Below are 22,447 nucleotides of genomic sequence, written 5' to 3'. Positions count from 1 at the left end.
GGGGAATATTACAGCAGAATGTTTGTCAATATTACCACAAAAGGTTGAGGTGAATGAACCTATGCTAGATCAACATGAGTGTGTGGTTGCTGTGGTGGATGTTTTTGACAAATGTGAAGGCAACATAGAAGAATCTGAGTGGGAAAGAATGCCTGATGAAAATGAGCAATTGTTGAAAGGGAAGCAGTATGGTTGTTAAGGGTTGGCCACATAGCAGAAATTTGGATTCTGGGTTGCAGAGTTTCCCCTAAGTGTTTAGTGAAGTGAGCTTGAAAAATAACATATTGCTGAGACATGATTTGTTTGTACTACTAATAGGAATTAGACACAAACAGATAAATCTGACTCACTGTAGACATCTGGTATCTCTGGTACCATTAATGTGTTTAAACAACATTATTGGTGGCCAGTCATGGATGTCACAGCTGAGAAGTTTGTTGATGCTTGTCACGTTTGCGTGAGTTCAGACACACATTCAAAACTAACTTGTGAACCAGTAACACTTTAAAGTATTCCACAAAATCCGTGAGAGAAAATTCCTATTGATATTTAAGGTCCTTCTCATCTGTTAAAGTAAGAAAAAAGGTTCTAAAATGTAGCGACTGAGAATTTTCCAAAATGGTTATATAACCACACCATTATGAAAAATCCTATTACAGATTAGCAGCCTTATTCATCAATCTCCCGTTTTGCGAGGCCCTAATAGCGAATCATAGCGAATCGCTATTAAGGACTCGCAAAACGGGATTCATGTAGGATTAGCAAAAATTTTTGCGAATCCTAATGATTCCTTATTTGCGATTAGCAAATTGCTAATCGCAAATAAGGAAAAACTCCCCATTTATTCCTATGGGCCAAAAGGCCCATAGGAATGAATGGGGAGTGTAGCACCCCTCAAATGGAAATTTTCACAGGTGTTGCACACACACATGTCCAAAGGACATGTGTGTGTGTAACATGCAACTCAGAAAAATGCATTTAAATGCATTTTTCTGAGTTTTCGCAATTTACCGCGAGGTTTGACCTCGCGGTAAATTGCGGCCAGGAATTGCGAATTCGCAATTTGAAAATGTATGATGAATTGCATTTAAGGAATCTCAAATAGAGATTCCTTAAATGTAATTCCTCGCACATTTGCGAAATCGCAATTCGCGATTTTTGCATTTGGGGTGATGAATCCCAAATGCAAAAATTTCACTCGCAAAGGGCCGGATTCTCAGAATCCGGCCCTTTGCGAGCCGATTTAGCCTTCATGAATAAGGCTGTAGGTGATTACATTTTTGGAAAGTGTGTTCCAAATCGAAGGTTTCACCACATTTTTTATGTCTGATAATAGAGTTCAATTTGTGTTATCTAAAATGGGGCAATTTCAAGGAAAATGTGGCATTAAAGCAGAAGGGGGCCAGGGTAATGCCCTAAGGCCAATGGCCAGGTGGGAAGGGGGAACAGATTTTTGAAGGAGAGTACAGAAGCTGCGTTGGCTAATAACAGTGAAGTTACCACATGCATACAGAGAAACTATAGCTTTATCCTAATACGCCACACTCAGAAACTGGTGTCACCCCTTATCGTCTTAAGAGGGATAGGAGTGTCCTTGAAGCAGGGAGACTACCGTACCTACTAGCACGCTTTCATAGATTACGTCAAGCGAACTGAGAACAAATGGGGCCTCTTCATGTTTATTTATTATAATGAATTCACATGTTCTTAAAAATGTGTTCATGGTTTTTGCAATAACGATTTTAAACATCTGAGGAAGTGCAGAGTGCTCCACCCGAACCTCTTGCCTGTTTTGGGAGATTGCTTTTGAAAAATAAACTGAATTGCCATATGGGGAAAAAACAACATGGCACTCATTTGGAATTTCCCTCAGCCTAGAGTCAAGACACCACACCAGTGGTGCATGGTAAGCTCAGAGTTTTGCTCCAGTCAGATGAGATCCTTCAACTGTGGGGCCAGTCCTCTGCCAAGGGAGCCTCCGCTAACCTTTGTTGGCCGAAGGCGGTCTGTTTGTTTGTAGATTTATATAGCGCCTGTGAGGGTATCGAGGCGCTGTCCATGGATACAGCGACATTCAGTGATTTGCCCAGAATCATAGGATGATAAGCAGAAGTAGAAACTCGAACCCCATTCCCCAGCTCCCTTGTTGTCAGCTCTGACCGCTGTACCACATCCTCTCCCTTACGCCACATCCTCTCGCACTCATCCTCAAAGAAGATCCCTGGGCCTCATTTATGAAAAGTGACGCATCGCTGCGTGAAAACAGCGATGCGTCACTTTTCACTGCGCACTCCTTACGACATTCCTGATGCATCATATTTAATGTATGACGCATCATGTCGCAAGGAGTTACAGATACGCCAGAAATACTGACGTATCTGTAAGCGCAAAAGTGACGCATTGCTGGAGTGTGTCACAAAAGTGACGCAACTCCAGCAATGCGTCCTTTCACATGGGCAAAGCCCCATGTGAAAGGGCTTGCTTCAGTCTTACGCCTGCTGTGAGGCAGGCGCAAGATTGTGACGCAACAGCGTCCTAAAAGTGACGCAGTGAAATCTCATAGATTTCACTGCGTCACTATTACGAGGCTTTTTGCGGGGGAACGCCCCCTCTGCATACATTATACCTGACACGGGTATAATGTGGCGCAGGGGTTTAAAAAGTGACGCATCTACCTAGATGCGTCACTTTTTAAATATGGTGCAACGAGGCGCATTCTTTACACCGCTGGTGCGTCACAAAAAGTGACGCACTGGCGGCGCAAAACAGACGCAAGGTCTTCATAAATAAGGCCCCCTGAACTTAGAGTGTGTTTAATTGTACATGGTCACCTAAACAAATAATAAAATGATGTGCTTCGTAAAAATACTGAGATAACGGTTTTGTGACTCTGTATGATATAGAATGAAATGCTGTGTCCAATTGTTTTACGACTTTTCATAATATAAATAGTGCAATCACTCCACTGCCCTCACGAAGAGCTGGTAATTTCAAACTAAAAAAATGCAACTTGCTCGAATCGTTCCAAAATTCAAAGTACATCAGGCATCTTTCCTTCGTCCTGTACTTCCCTCACAGGGTATGTGTCGATCTCGTTTATGTACCTGTCTCATCATTGTCGGGCTTGAACATTCTGTCTCTATCTTCTGTCATTTCTATGGTAATTAATGCAAATGCGACATTATTTTATGCAAACTTGGTCGTCACTTTTTGAAAGAGCAGGAGTTATTTGAACAGCTGATCTGAGCCTCCGATGTTCTTGGGTTAAATTAACTGCTGCCCTTACCTTTAAGTCATCTAAGGGCAGCGAAATGTAACCATAAAGGTTAGGTTTGCATATTAAATCATTGCACTGTCTTCTTTCTTTATTCGGTGCAAACAAAACACTTTAGCAGAAACGGCACAGAATCACACCAATAATGCTGGGGATTGAGCTGTACAGGAAGATGAAACTTCTTCCACATTTTCAATCAATGAACTTAGCCCGAGTTTTTTTATTTTTTATTTTTAGCAATGTAAATAATAAACAAACGTTGCACAGTCATTGTTTCCAATCTGTTTACTTTTAGGTCTTTGTGGGAGGCATGGATTTAAAACTAATTGAATGCAAGCACTAAAGAATATTGCGGTTTTAAATTATTCAACTAGAAAAGCTAATTGTAATGTCTTAAATGTTGTTTTATTGGCTGCACCAAGAGAAAATTCAACACCGGAAATGCACTTAAGATTAAAATATTATATAACATCACCACTGACTTTAAAATGATTTTGGGTGATTTCTACATATGAGTGAAAATACCAACTACTATGCCTCCATGTAATTTATTAGCATACTATGCGCTCTAATCTAATCACATTTAAATTAGTTTAATTTAAAGATGATGTATAATGGATGGCTAGATACATGTTTTCATTGAGAAAATCTAGAGCCCGATGTACTAACTCACTGGTCGCAAAAAGCAGTTGCAAATTGTGCACTGACTCTTTTTTAACCACCAATTTATTTTCTGAACAATTTTATGTATCTACATTTTGGTTTGTAAAATAAAGAATCTCAGGAGTGTCTCAGAGTGACATGCCTGACTATTATGCATGAGACAGACCACAATTTGTGACTCCCTTTTATTGGCTGTAATGGAGGGTACGGTGGCCTGAAAGGGATAGCAGACTAACATCCCTCTATTCGGATTTGAAACTGCAAACTTTAAAAAATGCTATCATGCAAGACTTTTTTTTAAAGCTTTCAATTTTGAAAAACTTCAATGATAGCTGGCAGTTAACCACTTTCTACCTCCCATAAGTTATCAAATAGATTTTCAAAGTGAAAATAGACAGCCACCAAAGCACTCTTAAAGTAGTACAAGGTCCAAACAACTTTATTGTAGATGTAAGAGATTGTGTGTTCTTCTGCAACTCAAATTTCACATGTTCTTGTCTTCAGAAACAGCCAGCATGTGTTTCGTCACCCAGTGACTTTTTCAGGGCTGTGAGATTTTACAATAAAGTGTAAATCACTGAAAATCTTAAACCAAAGAAAACATGAGAAGAGAAAACGTAAGCAAATAGAGGACGAAGAAGGGAAACACGCATGATGTTTAGAGGGTCCATGCATGGAGTAATTTTAACTAGACATTAAAGTCCACATTGTAAGGATAGTAAGGTGAAAGAACCAACTACCATGAGCAGACATAAGTTGTGGAGAAATAAGTGCAGAGGGGAATCTAAGCCCTTCTTCCAGTTGCTGTGACCCCCCAAACTCACTTAAGAGCACAGTAGAGAGGGGATGGGGAAGCGCAGAGGCAACAGAGTTTATAGCAAGCATGAAGATAACAAAGGGGGCCCGATTCACAGAACTAACTTAAGATAAAATCCTAAACTTACTACTTTTGGTATTCACAGAAGTTAGGATTTTGTCTTAAGTTTGTCTTAAGACAAACTTAAGACAGACTTAAGACAGACTTAAGTTCAGATTTTGTCTTAAGTCTGTCTTAAATCTGTCTTAAGACAAATTTAAGACAAAATCCTAACTTCTGTGAATACCAAAAGTAGTAAGTTTAGGATTTTATCTTAAGTTAGTTCTGTGAATCGGGCCCAGGGTGTGTTGGTGAGAGGGGATAGGGCAAGCACATGGATAACAGAGGGTGGGCTGTGGAATGAAATTATTGTATCCTTGGGTAACGTAACTGTTGCTCATGTATGTTGGTCCAATACCTTCCAGTCGAGTCCACGCTATAAAACACAGCAAAAAAAGAAAAAAAGCACACGGACAATGGAGGACGGTCAGGAGGGGTTGGGACCAGCACACAGACAACAGAGCTTGGGCAGGTGGGACTTGGGGAAGAACACCGAAAACAGAGGGAGGTTAGGAAGGGTGGGGAAGCACACAGACAACAGAGGAGTGTATGGGAGATGCAGGAAAGCACACAGACAACAGGTGGTGGGTATGAGTGACTGGGGAACCACCCAGACAATGGAGAATGGGCGGGAAGTGAATGAGGGGGAATATTGGGGGGAGAAGTACACGAGGGAGACAGCTGAAAAACACACACATACTCTTGTAGAGTGTTTGAAGAAAAAAGTAACACTTTAAAAAGCCAGAAGTGGAAGGTCACAGTAATGCGTCCTGGTTCCAGAGGAGGAACAAATACAATAAGAGGAAGGAAAGCCTATGGAAGCTGATGACTTAAAAGCAAGCAAATGAGAGCAATGATGAAGCCAAGCAATGATAAGTAGTGGGTGGGCTCTAAGCGTACTGTAAGGTAACAAGAGGTCTCACATCACATGCCCCATCACGGAAGAGAGTTCAAAAGCTGGCTAAACCCGAAAAGATAATAGCCCACCAGCTCCCATCACCAAAGTGGAATTGAAATACAGCTGTGCATTAACCTGTTTTACAACTATATTCTGAATTTCATGCTCTAAATGTTCACGTGTCATGTGTTCTTCGGTTTAGGGCGCAACGAAAACAAAACAATTATACTTCTGAAATCAGCCGTATGCATGGCTGAAACCCTACAATAATGCTTGTGGAGATGTGAGATAATAGCAGAATTGAATAAGTTGATAGCATGGGCACATCAAAACCAGAAACAGTACCAAGTGCTAAATCGGGAACACTAGCCCTGGTCAGTTTCATCTCCAGTGCAGGTGGCTTTGTTAAAATCACCTGGTATTCAGTAGACGCATCCCTGTGTAAGTGCAGTTATTAGGATCTGAATTGTATATAAATGACATCTTTTTGCCGACCCTCTAGGGCACCAGTGGAGCAGCTTTTAATGAAAGTAAGAATACTACAAGCAGCATATACCGCATAATATTAGAAAAACAGGGCCCCTTTATGCACGGAAATTACATCCTTCCACACAGGCTTGCACTATGGCTCAGAAACTTGAAGAGCACTTCATGAGCAATTGAAAAGCCCATTTCAACTTTACAGCCTCTGACCTAACACTAACCCACCCGTTTGCCACTACTCTTACTATTGTACACAAGTTTAGAAATTTCTTGCCACCCTTAACACCCCCACCAAAGTCCACTCCTTGCTAAGTGTAGGGCTTGGTTCTGCCCCAGTTCAGTCGCCATTAATAGAAAACGAAAACAATAAATGCATGCAACCAAACATAGTACTAACATATTTCCCTCATTTTTAGGTCTTGCTAGGCAGCGCGCATGCGCTGCCTCTCAGAGACATCTAGTAATCCCTATAGCATGGGGAATCCCGCCTGCTGATTGCCTCGCTTGCAATTAGCTTATTTAGTGTTGCTGCGATTTTCCGGCCTTCCTATTGGTTGCTGGTCTGATGTAAGCATGGGCGCAAAATCCGTTCCGCTCGCGGATTTTGCGGATTTTCGGCAAATTCGCGATCCGCGAATTCCTGCGAATTTGCCAAAAATCCGCGAATCCGCGAGCTGAATGGATCCGGGGGGCAAAAGTTCAAGCTTCAAGCTTGTAACTATTTTAGAACGGCGCCGGCAAGCTGCAAGCACCATTCTAAAATAGTTACTAAGTTAGCTTCAACAGGAAGCACTAATAGATAAAATGTAGGTGCTCGAGCACCTCCTTTTCCGACTGCCTTTTCGTGCCAGAAACACCAGCACGAAAAGGCAGTGAAAAACTGCCATCGTACTCCCTCGGTCGTAAAGAGGCAACCGCGAGAGTACGGAAAGTCAGATTCCATTTCGACTGAGCCCCTCAGAATGGCTTGGTCGGAAAGGAATCCGGCCAGCACATTCCGATGCGGTCGGAAGGGCTCCGAACATGGTTTGAAGCCCTTCCAACCGGAATCGGAATCGGCCCCTTAGCCATAAAGCACCAGAGGTGAATGGCTACTGAACATGCATGTAGTGAAAGTGGTTTCGTAAATGGTCAAGTAATACAAATACAGAGTATGGTGGTGAAGGTAGTGGTAGGTAGTTGTGTGGACAAGATAGCTGTAGGTAGTTGTGTGGACAAGTTAGCATGCACTTGTGTGATAGTGTGAGTGGTTAACGCCAATAGTAAGTACTGTGCAGCTTCCTGAATACTACAGAATGAAATGAGTACCTGGTACAGTAGGTCGTGCTGCAAGTGTGTCTTACTGGTATTTTGAAGAGATGACTGGTATTGAAAACAGCTGAATGTGTGTTGTGAAGTGTCAGTGAATGAGTGATGGAGGCAAGTGACATTCCATCATGTGTGTTTAGTGTCTTCACTGGTGTAATGGGATGATGGGAATCAATGGTGTAAATAACTTGTTTTGTGAGCGAGTTATCTATTTTTGGTGATGTTGCTGTGTAGTACTGAAAGTGGCTGAATGGTGCTGTGTTATGGTGTTAGAGTGAAGGGGTGAGATGAGCATTAAGTAAATTATGTAAGCAATTAGCTTCGCAAATAGCTGATGTGAGTGTGGGCATTAAGTGCTCCTGCCTGAAGCCAAGTTGTAGTACTGGTGTTTTCTGAAAATAGAAAGCATGGCACTTAGGTTCTAAACTAGGATGGACAGAGAATAGTAAACAAATACTATGGGCACTGTAACAAATGGATTGTGAATCTATGTAGAAGGTATGATGATTTAAATGGTGAGAGTAAGCAGTGTCGAGAGTGCACAGATGTTAATCTAGTGATGTGTGCAAGGGAAGCCTAGCAACTTCAGAGATATAGGTGGGTTTGGGTTTGGTAAAAACTTAAGTTGTTGCACAAATATGTTGCTGACTGGTGTGGTAAAACGGTGGTGTTGATTGGATGGGCAACTAGTCGGAACATCTTAAGAGCTACTGTGTGATACCAGGACTAATTAGTGTCAAAAAGCTTAGTGCTATCACCAGTGGCTCTAGCTATATACCAGAGGTTTAGCAAAGTGACATGGAAAGATGTTAGTTGTGTTAAGTGGCATAGGAGGAGTAGTTTTGTGAGTAAGGGCCGACAATCTCACTTCACATCAGTATGTACACTTTCTCAATCCTGAGCCTCTAACCTACAATTTTTGATAAAATGTGTAAAAGTCTATTTAGTTCAATTGAAGCAACTCAGGACTGCAAGTCATATGATCGCACAGGACTGGAAGCATACTGCATAGTGCCATGGGATAATGTAGAATAACCAGCGTCATCCTAATTGGCTGAAATTAAATAGGCATTCCACCCATCACTTTTTTGTGTACTTTGGTGTGCTACCCAAAGTGGGGGGGTATGTCAAGCAAGGATCCATTCATACTTTGTCACTGGATCCCAGCTATACCTGGCTGAAACAAGTCATGGGTTACTTCTGTTCAAGGAGAACCTGATCTGGCAGTTCAGACTTAACTGCTCCCAATCGAGCAAGGTCAAGACTGATTTACATATGGCTCGGTCCAAACTGAGATGCGACGCTGAGTAATTACCAGTGGCTGACATTAATTCAAGCATTGTGTTCATTTTGTATACTTCATTGTTAATTGAGACTGACAGATGTCTTAGGGCCTGATTTACGTTTCGTTTCAAACTGATTTACAGTTTGGAGGATGAGTGACTCTGTCACAAACTTGACAATATTCCATTCATCTTATTTTCAAGTAGCGTAAGCTTAAGCACGCTTGTAATAAGGCAGAGATGAAATCTGTCATGTCTGGGATTGAGTACCCCTTCTGCAAAACTCTAACACATGCCCTTTGTAACCAATCAGCTGCTGAATCAGTGTCTTCAGCCAGGGAACAGTTGGCATCTTACACTGCTTTCTACAGAGTCCTGTGACTAGGTAAGATAGCCAGATAATTTGGCTAATGGCACTGGTGAGTGAATCCAGGGAATAGATATGGTGCTTCTTGGTGTGTAATGGAACGAAGCATACAGAAGTTATCATAACGAAAGAACAACCAGGCATATCTAAAGGCAATTGAGCAAGGTATGGTGACACTGTGGAGTTCTCATTCACAGAGAAGGCCTCACCCTAAAAAGGCACAGGACAGGTCTTCAAGCCACCTTATTAACTGTGCTCCCCAACAGCCCCTGTCTCTTGAGGCACCATATTTGAATTTTGTAATGGAAGTCTTTTCTTCTTATGAAATACTGCTTTGACTTTGCATCGGAAACTCAGCGACATTTTTAGGTCGAGCTTACAGCGCTTGCGCTGAGGCGATCTATTGTAGTAACTTTGTGTGAGTCTGCCTGCTCCCACGCATTGGATTGGCTTCTGTGCGTGTCTTTCTATAATCATAGCCTGTAAATGGCTAACAATGGGTGGATAACCCACCTCTTCAGAAAAGTTCACTCCCACCGAGTATTGCCCCAGGAGCGAGTAGCAGCGCGCAGGGCGCCAGCTGCCTCCTTGTCTCTGTGTGCCCGCCTCCATCACTCCTCCTTGTCTCCATGCGCCATATTTGCCAGCCCCACACTACTCTTCTCTGTCTCCCTATGCCCGCACCCACTACTCCTCGGAGAGCGCTGCAATGTTTTGGTCTTATTTAAATTATCATGCCTACCCCCTCCACGCACATCCAGGTGGCTGCATCCTGACTCGGTCTCCTCTGCAGCCCTTAGCCTATTGCACTTGAGCTCAATGCCTATGTAAGGAGGACCGGTCCTTTTCGATAGGAAACGAGGGCACCAGAGTGCTGTGTAGAAGGTTTTCCTGCCTGTACTGTTGCTGTGTGCCCGCCCCATCCCGCCTTTTTGTGTTCCTATGTTGTCTTTGCCCGCCCCCACCATCCCTCCTTGTCTGCTAGCTAAGCTGTGAAGTGTGTGCTTTTAAAAGTCATGTATAAAAAAACTGCACCCCATCAGTTATAAAAAAAAATGTACTCCATACGGTCTGCAAAAAAATCTATATTTTGGAAACACTTTTATCTTAAACCTTTTTTTAATTGTGTGGCCACCTATCTTATATTATGTGTAATGGCATTTTAAAATAATGATTTACATGTTCACAGTGCTTCCTGTCGCAGACTGGGACCACATAGCACTAAGAGTACACTAATATCTACTGCACCAACTAATCGAGGTTTCACAATGTACAATTGTGCATTTCCCACTGATTACCATACTGTGTTTTTAATATTCATTTTCACAGTGTTATTTTATATGTAGTTACCGGAAGGTGAAAAAACGAGAAAAATTACAGAATATTTTGGTTTTTAGCCACACCCACTCACCCCGCCTCCTTGCCCGCAGTATCACAGTTCCCATACTTTTTTTAAATGCATTTCGAACACTGATTGCTAGGACTGTTGCTTGCTGTTGTACACTGCTCTGGGTTGCCAGATTTATTGTGCTGTTACTCCTCATTGAGATGCATTGTTGGATCTGATGTGCTGCTCCCTGGTGTCGGGGCTCATTGCTAGATGCTACATGCTGTTCCCTGCTAGGGTGTGTATGATCGCTTTTACAGAGATTTTTTGTAGAGGTTTAGTCTATTGTCAGATGTTATCTTTTACTACTGTTGTCGCTATGCGTTGCTAGGTATGCCTTGTTGTTTGAGTATATTTCCAGATACTTACTGCAGTTGCCTATGCCACGTCAGGGTGCTGCTGTGGCATTCATTTATACACCCCTGACAATGCCATTTATTTATATTCTAAAAACCAAAACATAAATAAAAAGCATTGCCAGTTACAATTCCAATAGCTCAAACTCGAGTAAATGAGAGACCTATTGCATTGCAAATGCTTGTTTTTTTAACAAATAATCACAAGGCCCACAAAAATTTGTCATGACTTCACAGATTCCATATGCATCCGGTCACATACCCCTTCAATCCCAATTCTGCCTAGTTGAGATCACTCGCTCCAGTCCTACCTCAGTCTCTCCCCTCTTGGTAGTCAACCTCTTTTCTCTCCTGCCATGGTACTAACCCTTTACCATCCTGTGATCCTATATTGGCAGCAAAAAACAATTGTCTTTGAAAAACTTCCTTGTCCCCTGCTGATAGCCACTCCTTCTTGTACCCTCTCTCCTGTGTCATCCAACTCCTACCTTAACTTGCACCCAATCCTCTCCTCCCTCTTGCCTCTACTCTCAACCATCCCCATCAAGCATCTCATATTCTTTTTGGTCAGCTGTACACTGCACTGCCCATCTGGCATGTCCCTTTTCACCCCAACAACCATCATCTATAGCACTATTTTCTGAGGCAAGCTTTCATAGCAAAAGATGAGGTCTAGTGGTTAGAGATGCCAACCCTGTTACTTGGGGAAGCAGCGTGTCATGGGCCCTAGGGCAAGGAAGGGAGGCCCCAATGACTGCTGTTGCATGGTAAAATACAGAAATAACCAGCGTTCAGTTGGGCACTCAAGGCCTTTATGCCCCAGTGCCACTGCACATGCTGCACCAATGGAAGTAACACCCCAGGGAAGCAGGATCAAATCTCAGCTTTGGTTCAGCAACCTTTGACTCTGACTAAATGTCCCTGCACTGATAAACAAAAGAGTGTAGTGTAGTCTGGGTGCGTGTGTTTTCAAGTGCTCTTATTCCCTTGTGAAAGGGTTGAGTTGCACTATGTAAAAAAGTTTTAAAAAGTGGTTTTGGAGTATCATATGGTTTCTAATCACATGTGGCAACAATTAAAGGCAAAGTATTAATTTGGATTGGAAAAGAGATACATATATTGTGGCTACATTGTTCAGTCTGAAATCAAGAAATTGGGATCAGTCCTGGCTTCCCGGCTTGACCAAATTGTGTGGTCCCGGGCAAATACTTATTTCTCCCTTTTGAGTCATCTTTTAGTTCAATATCGCACATTTTAGCGAGCACCTTCAAATACCAGCGTTCAAGATGTACTCTGTACAAAAAGCTCCAATGTTTCTCTGTGCAGAATAAGAATCTAGGCCTCTTATACTGTACACATGACAACGGACTTGCCTCTTAGGTCTCTAACAGGACTGTTATTAGACTGGAGGCAGGAATGTTTCCAAGTTCATCACTTATAACAAATACTTCAATACAGTGATATCACCTGATTTGTCAGTGTGAAACATTTTCGCATGTTAGAGGTTTTAAAGACATGGTATCATATTCTATGGTGATATTTGCTGCATTATTTACATAGAAAACAATTTCAAGACTCGAGTTGAGCATGGGTTATAAGAGCCAGGCCATCTATTTTCAGCTCTAGCTCGGTTCTCCCTCAATTTGCTGGCTCAACTTCTACCCCTTAGTGGCAGTGCCTCATTTAAATGTCAGTGTGCAGGGTCCTAAAGAAAGTCCCACATTCACGAAAGCCCGCTGGATTGAGGTCCTTTACAGTCGTCCAAAAAAGCCACAATTGTTAAACATCACATCACAACATCACAACAGAGGTGGAGTCTTGCATCTGCCTCTTCCAAAAGATGAGTTTTCAGATGACATGGGGATTGGCAAAGCGAACTTTTTTAAAATATATGATTTCCACACAAATATTATACCATACAAGTAGAGTGAGGAGGGTTCACTATCCCTCCCACAATACAACTTCGAACAACTACACATTTCAAAACCACATTTTCCTAAAAATAAAAACCACACCTCAACAATTAAGGGAATATGTAAGTAGGCGTTTGCAATTCGCAAATGCTGGAATTCGCAGAATTCCGGTGTTTGCGAATTGCAAACGGCGATTTGGTATGTAGGTGCCACATAGCAAAATAAGGAATCTCAAAAATTGTGTTTCAAACTCCAAATTGGTTCAAAGTTCTCATCAGGACCTCACAGCTGTGGAGAGAACTAAAACAAATGGGATATAGCCACTCCCACCTCCCCATACATGCCGACCGCTACGCGGTTGTGCTGCTGGCTTGCGGCAAGCCCGTCTGCGCCCGTCTGTGCCCGTCCGCACCTGGACTGCACCCTGCGGCAGAACCCCTAGGCCTCTGCACCCGCCACGACGACCGCCGCCACTACGACAACAGCACTCTGCACGCTCTTAACCACGGACAGACCCACAACTGCTTCAAGGCTGCCCCAAAACGCACACACGGTCCTTTCACCTACCGGAACTGCAGCTACACCAGCCATAGAGGCGATGAACCACCCGGCAAGAAAGACCTCAACCACCTCCGATGCATACTACTGAACACCCGCTCCGCACACAAACATGCCGTCAAGCTCTGGGACCTGCTCAACACAACCTCCCTGGACCTCGCCTTCCTGACAGAGACCTGGTTGAACAACTCCTCTGCACCCGCCATCGCCATAGCCATCCCAGACGGCTACAAGATCACCGGCAGAGACCGCACCAACGGAGTCGGAGGAGGAATCGCCATCGTCCACAAGAACATCATTAGGGTCTCGACTAGCACTGACGACGCGCTCAGCACTGCCGAACACATGCATTTCCAGATCCACACTGACCCCAACTCCAACCTCAGAGGCGCCCTCGTCTACCGACCCTCTGGCCCCCGCCCCTAGTTCAGCAACTCCATCGCCAACTTCATCAGCACACATGCCCTGACCTCAACCAACTACATCCTCCTCGGAGACCTGAACTTTCACCTTGAGAACAACAATGACAGCAACTCCACCACCCTGATCGACAACCTCCGACTGAGGCAACTCGTCACAATGCCCCCCCACTCCGCCGGCCACACGCTCGACCCCGTCTTCTCCTCAAACCTGCATGTCTCTGTCAGCCACACCACCGAACTCCTCTGGATCGACCACCGCCGCATCCACTTCACCTTCCAGAAACCCTCCACCCACCACCGCACCCAACAGATCCCCCACCGCCACTGGAGCAAAATCACGAAGACAAACTACATGCAAACCTCGCTCTCAGCCCACCCACCGAACCCTCCAACACCGACGTCGCTGCCCACAACCTCAAATGCTGGATTGACGACTGCGCCAACACCCTCACCCCGCTGAAAAAAAAAACCCACAGAGACACCAGCAAGAGGGCCAGCTGGTTCATCCCAAAACTCCTAGATTCCATGCAAGTCTGCCGGAAACTAGAGAGGAAATGGCACAGTGAACAAACTCTGGACAGCCACGCAGCACACAAGGATGCCACCTGCAACCACCACCATCTCATCAGGGCTGCCAAGAAGACCTCCTTCAAAGACCGCCTCGACATCAACCCACACGACAGCAAGGAGCTCTTCAACACTGTGAAGAAACTCTAAAAACCCCAGCTCCAACACCAACGACATCCTGCCGTCGCAAGCCCTGTGCGACTCCCTTGCCACCTTCTTTCACCGCAAGATAGCAGACATCCACGATAGCTTCAACACCCAGATAGCCCTAACAGACAGCAACACAACAGACCCTCTGCACACCATCAACCACGTCCCCTTGCTAACCTGGACCAGCGTGAGCGTTGATGACACCATCAAGACCATGCGCACAATCCACTCAGGCTCTCCGTCAGACCAATACCCGCACCACGTCTTCAACAAAGCAAGCAGCTCCATTGCACCCTACCTAGGCAACGTCATCAATGTCTCCCTTGAGACAGTGACCTTCCCAGAGAGCTGGAAAAATGTGGAGATCAACACTGTACTCATGGCCCTGCTCGCACACGTTGCCCGAAAGCACAACCTCAACATAATCTCCAACACCAACGACACTCAACTGATCCTCTCCCTCACCAAGGACCTCATCACCGCCAAAGCCAACCTCCATGAAGGAATGAAAGCCATCGCCGACTGGATGAAGATCAGCTGTCTGCAGCTGAATTTGGACAAGACAGAGGTCCTCATCCACGGCTCCAACACGTCAGCCTGGGATGACTGCTGGTGGCCAAAAGCACTGGGGGCAGCCCCAGCCCCCGACCACGAACGCAACCTGGGAATCATCCTCGACTCAACACTCTCAATGACCAAGCATTTCAATGCCGTCTCCTCCTCCTGCTCAACACCCTCCACATGCTCTGCAGGATCTACAGATGGATCCCGATAGATACAAGAAAGACAGTCACCCAGGCCCTCGTCAGCAGCAGACTCAACTACGGAAACGCCCTCTACGCAGAAGCCCCGACCAAGCTCATCAATCGACTACAACGCATCCAAAACGCCTCGGCATGACTGATCCTTGATTTACCACGACACAGCCACATCACCTTCCACTTGAGAAACCTGCACTGGCTCCCCGTCAACAAGAGGATATCCTTCAAGATCCTCATCCACGCACACAAGGCATTCCACAAGACAGGCCCAGCATATCTCAACAGACGGCTCTCCTTCTACACCCCCAACCGCCAACTACGCTCCGCCAACCTCTCTCTCACCACCGTCCTGCGCATCCGAAGAACAACCACCGGCAGGAGATCCTTCTCTCACCTCGCTGCAAAGACATGGAACACCCTCCCACTGAGCCTAAGACAGACCCAAGGCCTGCTGACCATCAGGAGGATACTAAAGACCTGGCTGTTCCATCAGTAGCGGCCCCCACCTCTTCCCCCAGTGCCTTGAGACTCTTGCGGGTATGTAGTGCACTTAACAAATGACTAATTGATTGATTGATGAGGGCAAGATGTGTTGTAACGGTATCACTGCCGCGTGCCAAGGCTTTTGCGCGCGACAGTGAATGACGTGACCAACTGTCACTATGGCACGAGACCCAACTATTGTCTTTCATTGGCCCCTCAACATTCCACTGACCGTTGTTACCGTTAAGGTAGTTGGTAAACCGTTTTGTTCATGGGGAACTGATGAAGCAGTGAGCCATGGAGCTGTGCACTGTGTAGGGGCTGTTATTAAAGAGTTCTACTTCGCAACTTACAGCGTGTGGTTTTTTATTTCAACACCCTCACTTCACAAAACACGTGGAGAATGCAGGAGAAGTGTCTTTCTTTTGATTTCAGACTTTATGGGTACAGGCCTATCCCCGACAGAGGAGATTGTCTGCCAATGCTGGGGGATGTTCAGAACTGCATATATATATTTTATGAAACATTTTTATTGAAATTAACAAACTTGAACAAACAAGCATTCAATGAGTACATCTCAGCACAGGAAAAATGGCATTATATATTACTGAGGGTAGTCCAGCAGAAGCATACAACAGCAAGTAAAGTAGCAAGCAGTATGGTTGAGAATAAGGCGGTCAGGGGCTTATGATATACGACCTAGTCGGTAGTTAGTTGGGGAATGTGATCTTGTTATAACTTACACTTCCATCTACGTTGGTATGGGCTGGGGGCCCTTGTCTGGGAAGCTTGGATCAGGGTCCGTGTCGTCCAGGCCGTGAAGGTAGGTGACCAGAAGGACCCAAATATTGTGTGGCCTGCTGGCGGAGGGCATGAGATTCCAAAATTAATTCAGGTGTGTCTGGCAGTGTGCAGTATCAGCAAGTGAAGGCTTGGTCGATGGTGCAGGTCTGTGCCCCCCAGTGGATCGCCAACCTGCGTCTGGCCAGCACCAACAGCATCGTCACCAGACGGTGGCTGGCATCAAAAATCTCTTTGACATATCCAAGTAGACACGTGAGTGGGTCAGGTGTAACGAGATCAAAGGTGATTACTCTAATGGTTGCGTACATCTCTTGCCAGTAAGTAGCCACTTAAGGGCATGTGCAAGCCAGGTGGACAAATGTGGTGTCTGGTGCAGAGCAGCGCACACAGCGCACGTTTGTCTTTAAGCCCATTTTATGGAGGACCATGCAAGTGCGATAGAGCCTGAGCAGGAACGTGAAGTGTATAAATCATAGCCTGAAGGGCAGGGTCTTTCAGTCTGAGAACAACAATAATGCCACTGCTCTGGTGTGGGTCCAACAACAAAGTCTACCAGCCACGTGCAAGCACGGACAGCGTCAATAGGAGACGCTGCCAATGTCAACGAATACATTCTAGTGATGAGTTTCCCATTTGAAGTGGTAGTCTGGATATATTTCAGTGCCATGTTTGTTGGTGGAAGTGCTAGGAATGTGCTATTAGTATTTGTTCTGGTCGCTCGGATTTGATAATAGAATGGCTGTCTAGCTGGGTGGTTGTTGTCGCTTCAGTACGCTCAGGGGGGGGGTAAGTGAGAAACTGCCCATCTGGGTAGAGGTCTGCATTAATGCATATACCCAGTGACTTCTCGTGGCATGCCATGTTTTTGTTATGCAGAGAAGGGAAGGAAGAGTTCCCAGTGAGGTGCATTGATGGTGCACATAATGTGTCAGTACCAGTTTGTTTACGAATACCCTACCTGGCCCAGCAAGACTGCAGGACAACTTTGATGAAACTTTCTGCATGCAAAGACTCTACCACAGTAGAGCGTGATCTATATTCTCATTGCTGGGTTCACCCGTACAGGCCAGCCCATGGATTTAATGCACCTTAGCTGCTCTGTATACTAATCATGAAAGGTGGAGACCTCGGCAAACTACAGCTTACGTGAAGCACTGCGCAAGACTGATAGTCTCTAAAAATGTAAGCAAACTCCAATAGTTTTAAACAAAAGGTTTATAGATTTTTTCATGAATAAATGCTTTTTGTCGAACAGACATATAGTACATGACACTCGGGCCGGAGATTCCGGCCCGAGTGTGGACGTAAAGTTAGTCGTAAATCGATTCTGTGAATACCAAAAGTAGTAAGTGCATTCTGTGAATACCAAAAGTAGTAAGTGCATTCTGTGAATACCAAAAGTAGTAAGTTTAAGATTTTGTCTTAAGTTAATTCTCTGAATCGGGCCCTGTATTTGTTAATCACAAGCAAATGAGCTAAAATCAGTGTATTGCCAATTTACAAACACAAATTGAAAACATCAATTCCCAATGCATTTCGGGTTCATAATGAACCCTTCGTCAGGGGATATATAATAAAGAAAATAGTCAGCAGTGATTCTCGATGTCCTCCGTCCAGATCTACAACACAATGTTGAAAACAATCAAATGAGGAACAAGGTGGCATTTTTAGAAAGACACATAAAAATGCTAATAGGATTTGCACTCTAAAGAAGCAATAAAGGTGGCCAGGGTGATGAGAGATCAACCCGCTATTTTGCTTGAGACACCGTGAATAAACTGAAAGAAACCAGAACAGAGGCATTTCTATGTGTATAGTTCAAAAAAGGTGACATGCGTGACATGAAGCTCATACTGTTGACACCACAACCTCACGTGTGTGCACTGGTGAGGATTTAAAAACTGCGCCCGCAGCTTACCCCAACTGTTGTTGCAAAATTCACAAGCCCTCGATAATAAAAAGACTGTAAAGACAAAAATGCAATCCATTACAACCTGGAACCACTAATTTTCAAAGAGACAGTAACCAGTAACAAAGCAGGTTCATAAAGACGTGAGAAAGTGTTACAATTGTGGACAAGGCAGTAATGTATTTCTGGGAGACACTTTCACACAACCACAAACTGGCAAGAATATGAAACTTCACACTACATCAGATTGCAATAACGAGCAGGTAATCTATGCCTTCAAGTGTCCATGTGGCTTAGTGTATGTAGGGAGAACTAGCCGCAAAATTAAAAGATGCATAATGGAACACAAAAGCAGAATTCGAAATAAAAATATCAATTCTTCTTTGACCGCACAATGGTTGAATGCTTCACATACGATTCCACAGCTAAGGTTTACCATTCTTGAACACATTAATACAACAACAGGTATTGACATAAACACTGCTTTAGCATGTAGAGAAACACACTGGATTAAAACTCTTGGAACAATAATTCCAGGGGGCTTAGCGACCATTATGAGCTCTTAGGTTTTTTGTGATGGAGGAATTTGCTGCATTTCATGACGTTTATTGTAATCTGTTTTTATGAAGGATTTGCACTTGTTGCTTTTTTCATCTAGCACGACGCAATTCACACACTGGGTTTGAATATCACGTTTTGTTTAGTGTGTTTACTCACTATCTACTTTGTTGCGTTTATTGGTTTCACTCATTCAGGTTGGCACACATTGAAGTGGCTTTTGGCCCATATGTGTACACTTCGTTATTTGTTTCATTTGCTTTATAAGCAATTCTTAGAGCTAGCGACCCATATGGTCATGGTTCACTTACTCTTATTCACATTGACGCACCCCACTGGATAGTTATGGAGCTTCATCTCATTGTTAGGGATATGCGGCCAGATTAATCAAGGTAAGGAATTGCTAGTCCTTTATAGCGAATTTTAAGGATTCGCTATTAAGGACTCGCAAAACGGGATTCATGTAGGAATCGCAATTGAATTCCTTATTTGCGATTAGCTAATTGCTAATCGTAAATAAGGAATAACTCCACATTCATTCCTTATTTGCGATTAGCAATTAGCTAATCGCAAATATGGAAGCGATTTCAAGGGTGCCAGGGGTGTCCAAAGGACACCCTGTAGCACCCCTGAAATGTAATCTACATTGGTGTTTGCGCACACACATGTCCAAAGGACATGTGTGTGTGTAACATGCAACATGTGTGTGTAACATGCAACTTAGAAAAAGGCATTTAAAAGTTTTCCCTATTTACCACAAGGTTTGACCTCGCGGTAAATAGCGGCCCAAACTTGCGATTTCGCAATTTTAAAATGGTTCATGAATTGCATGTAAGGAATCTCAAATAGAGATTCCTTAAATGCAATTCCTCGCAAATGTGCGAATTCTTTAATAGCGAATTTTGCATTCGGGATTATGAATCCCAAATGCAAAAATTGCACTCGCAAAAGGCCAGATTCTCAGAATCTGGCCCTTTGCGAGCGCAATGAAGCTAAATGAATCTGGCCGTAGGATTGCTTTTTTGTTTTGCGACTCAGATTTATTAAAGTTTTTTGAGGAGTTAATATATCTTTAAGCCCATTGTTCATGCCGAGCAGCTGGGCTCTTTAAATATTCAGGCTACTGTAAAGAAGATAAAGGTTATCCAATAAAGATGATACACAGGTTCAGGTGACAATCCATTTAAGATTTATTCCAAGTAGATCCAGCACTTCACGGGAGCGCCACCGGCTCTCAGGTAATGCAACAGCATAATAAGTGTAACAACAGCTGTAGGTTTAAACTGCAAAAGCATCCTCAGGAGATGCACCTTCAAACACAAACATGTTTGAAAGTACACTCTCTGACGAGGATGCCAGAAACGGAATGTGCATCACTTAGAACACATTGCAAAACAATAGCATCATGAGAACGTAAAACTAGAAGAAAGACTATACCTTACATCATCTCCCTTCCTATAATAAACAAAAATGCATAACAAAACAAATAAACTAAGACATATAAAAATCCTTAAACCTTGTTGGAATGGAACAAACACGAATTGGCCTAACAGGTTCATACGTTTCACTTGTAGTGGAAGACATCTGAGAAAACATTGATGTAAAATGCAAATCCATACCTGCTGACGAAGTGGAAGGTAAAACAGGAAAATAAAGAATGTTATGAGGATAATCAGAGAGTGAACCTAAAGAAAGATATGAACATACATCATAGGGAGAATCAGATTTGTAACAAAGAATTCTTTTTGCAGAATTCTTTTAGCTATAACCATGAAAATGCTTGAACCATGAACATTTTCACAAAAGCCCTTTTACACCAATACCCCTTCTTTTCAATAAAAACCGGACATTTAGAAGTCTTCTTAATCCTTCATAGAAATTTGAAAAGAATTAGAAGAAACATCAAAAGACTTCTTTTGCAAGTTTCTACAATAATACACTTTAAGCTTACCAAAGCCCAAGTAAACTCCATGCACACATTCCACTGATGCCATGCGGGAAGACAAAGGTGGGATCCCTTTATCTCCATACAACAAAATATTACTTACAATGAAAAGTTCCAGCCAAACCTTGGCATAAATTTTGAGGACACCCAATAAGACAAAGTGTGCACCAACTAAAACCCTTAGGTTTCTCAAACGCCCCCAAACAAACTAATGTTTCCATAGTTGAGCAATTCCTCCCTGCAGAGACTCATTTGAAACTGAAGGTAATTCTAAGGTGTTAATATTAACATATTGCATATCAGATTCTAAGGGAACCACATCATACACTGAAAAAACATCATGCTGATCATGTTGATCACCATTCTCAAGTGTTGACACTGACCTAACGTGTACAGTAGGCCTAGCCCTGCACACACTATTAAAATGAGCAAACTTCTGACAGTTTGTACACTTCTTCCCTAGAGCATTACACATGGGACTGTTACTGAGATGTGTTCTTGATCCATACCTGAAACAAAATGTGTTATTACCTCTCTGCTGAGGTTTACTAATACTATTCTTAAATGACACTGCATTAACAGAAACATCATTCTGCACAAAGTTAACAGGGGAAACATTTTCAAGCATAATACTTTTTGAAGAAACAATACTCCTTTCGATACTTTTAGCCATATCAACCACCTCAGCCAATGCTGGATCCCTGCAACTCAAGATTCGTTCTTGAATTTTTTTATGGCAACAACCATAAACAAATTGATCCCTGATTTAAATGTCTAGATCAGCCCCAAAGTTGCAATCAGCTGACATGTTCCTCAAAACTGAAATTAAGTCTTCTACGCTTTCCTCCAGGATTTGCTTTCTCTTTCTAAAATTAAAACGCTCCAGAATGACATTCGGAAGTTCCAAAAATTTCCTATTTAGTCTTTGAATTGCATCTCTGTAAACATTCCGGCCCTCGCCTCTTCCTGAAGGTGGAATTGAAAGGGGTAAGTTATCGTAAACTTCTCTACCAGCTCTCCCCAAATGACTATAAAGAATAGCAAGCTTCCTTTTGGGAGCATATTCCTCTGCATCAATTGCCACTAATTAATTCTCGAAGCTTCTAAACCAAGTTTTCCATGGTTCCACAGGTTTTCCATTAACAGGTAAGAATTTGTTCAGAATAATCACCTGTTGATTATTAGCCATTTTTTTAAAAATAAATAAATAAAAATTACCCTGAAAATCATATAGTTTGTAAATATGCTTCAATATGCGATCCAGAAAATGTAAATAACTTTTGTACTCTTCCTTTCTTTTAGCTTTTAACTAAGTTTTGCAGTCTTTAAAATGTTAAATGTCTTTAAAATGCTGAATTTCTTTAAAATGTTAAACATCTTTAAAATGCTTAATGCCGTTAAAATGCCCAAGAGGATGTTTCCAATCTACTTATCAGCTATGT

This window comes from Lissotriton vulgaris, unplaced genomic scaffold (assembly GCF_964263255.1).
Source record: "Lissotriton vulgaris unplaced genomic scaffold, aLisVul1.2 SCAFFOLD_1853, whole genome shotgun sequence".
NCBI classification, from domain to species: Eukaryota; Metazoa; Chordata; class Amphibia; order Caudata; family Salamandridae; genus Lissotriton; species Lissotriton vulgaris.
The sequence above is the reverse complement of the archived record's forward strand: the minus strand, read 5'-3'. Positions refer to the sequence as shown.